The following is a 2,274-nucleotide window of genomic DNA, read 5'->3' on the forward strand; positions in this document are numbered from 1 at the left end:
CCTTACGCCCCAAAACATTTGAGTTTCTTCTGTAGGTCACGACACTTCCGGATGCTACTATTCTAAAATCACAAAATTACATGATTCTGACATCACTTTCAGACAAAGTAAGGATTCCTAGAAAACACTTTCCTCGTGCTTTCTATTGTTTAAGTGCTCGCTGCTATGGCGACTGTGTTTTTGGATGGCAGCCATTGTCTGCTCTCCCTCGGGGACGCCAGCGCTGTTAAACTCACACACCCACAACATCTTCTTGCCTGGATTTTCCCTCTGGGACAGAACTTTATCAAAGCAAATTCCTTGGCTGCCTTGTCAGTGGTTTGGCACAGTAAATATCTGGCATTATAAAAAAGAAAAAAAAAGAAAAAAAAATAGTAAGCGAAGCGATCTCCTTCCTCATTGGCTGGTGAACAATCTGTAGCCCTGGCGGTCTGGTGGTTGTAGTGATGTGGATCTGCTGCTGGGTTTTCTGATTCACATGCATCACCCATCTGCCCTGGAACTTCCTTTATGTTTCCGGATCAGATGACCTGCTTTGTATCAAACTGAGCTCCTCCAGTCCCAGCTCGTCCTCTGGCTGACCCGCTACAGTTGGAAAAAAAGAGTGAAAACAAATGATCTCTATTCTGCTGGATATTTTCCCGAATTTCCTGCAAATTCTTCCACGACACAAGAGGTCTGTCAGGGTCTCAAACCACCGCCCGCACACTTTGGGAAACCCTCTGTGAAAACGGAGACGAGACGTCAGCTGATGGAAAATATCTGCAGGGACACTTCAGTGGAGCAAACCTGAATTCAAACATCAGAAAGTCCAACTTCCTCTTCAGGTTCTGCCTGTCAGGGTGGTACGGGTCAAGCAAATGTTTGTTTTTTGTTTCAGCTCTTTGAATCCTCACATATTACAGGCCAGAGGTTCTTACAGGTGGGGATTTAGCTCTGGTCCCATCAGGCTTCACCTTAAGTCAATCAATTTGTCATACGTAGTGTTGAAGGGTGTTGGATGTAATCCTGGGCTCCAAATGCTCATGGGTTTAACGTTCAGTCGGATTACTGCAGCTGGGACCTGGTGTTTCATTTGCATCACACAGTAGGTCTACTGAGTCCTGTTTACGGCGGTTACATCATCCTGATCATCCAGCCGCCGGAGCTGGATGAGGAAGAGAAGGAATTCTGATGTAGCCAATGTCTCTCCCGTGGCTAAATAGCTATTTAGCTAGCCGGAAGAGAGGCTAGCTTGCTAGCTATCTAGTCATAGGATAGCTAGCAGGCTAGCCTGAGGAAAAGGAGTGGCTATGTCCGAATTCCTTCCTTACTCACTATATAGAGCGTTCACTATGTTGTAGTGCTGTCCAAATCTACCATTCCAAAATTGAGTGCACTAGAAATTTTCCAGAAGTCTTTGCGAAAAGCCAGTGTGCATTGATGCTCACTACATTAGCGAATATAGACCACAATGCATTGCGGACAAACAATTTTTGCAAAAAAAAAATTGTTTAAATGTAATTTTTTAACAAACCATCCACATTTTCATCATCAGAACACAGTGCAGTCACAAATAGATGTGAAACGCTCATATTGATTTGATTTTCTCTTCGTAAAATCAATGACGTCAAATCTGTTGTTTAAAAAAAAAACGAAAGAAAAGTGGTGAGCGTGGTGTCCAAATTTCTTTAAAAATTACTACATAGTCCTCCACTATATACTTTTTTTAGTATTTAGGAATTAGGGTGGGAATTTGGACATTGCATTTTCTATGGGTGATGTCCATCCATACACAGTCTATGATCAGGGCATAACCCAGCCTCTGGGAAGTGAGGTGCATCGTGGGAGTTTCTCAAATGACCACTGGAGGCAGGTAGGAACAGCTGGTAGGAACGAATTCTTAACAACTCCTCTGATACACAGGTGGTGTCAAGGCAAATAAACAGATGGAGAGTAGATTCAAAGCAGAATTTATTAACAAGTATATGTGTGAAAAACCCACAGATGGTGGACGGAGTTTCAACCAGTCTGCACAAAAAAAAGAGAGAAAGACTTAAGTGAGCACATAGGAAACCCAACCAAACATAAATCCACCGTAGAAGATGTCAGGTTAGGATAATCAACACCTTCACATCCAAATGAACATTTTTGCAATGTTTGCTGAGGTGCAAACTCAAACTCTGGTTTATGTGTCCCACTGATGTCACATATGGCAAGCCAATCCAGTATAAAATAGATATCCTTGATATCAGGCTGTTTTAAGCCCACTAGTAATGCCAAAAGTGCAACTAG

The sequence above is a fragment of the Oryzias melastigma genome, linkage group LG11 (assembly GCF_002922805.2).
Source record: "Oryzias melastigma strain HK-1 linkage group LG11, ASM292280v2, whole genome shotgun sequence".
In the NCBI taxonomy this organism is placed as follows: Eukaryota; Metazoa; Chordata; class Actinopteri; order Beloniformes; family Adrianichthyidae; genus Oryzias; species Oryzias melastigma.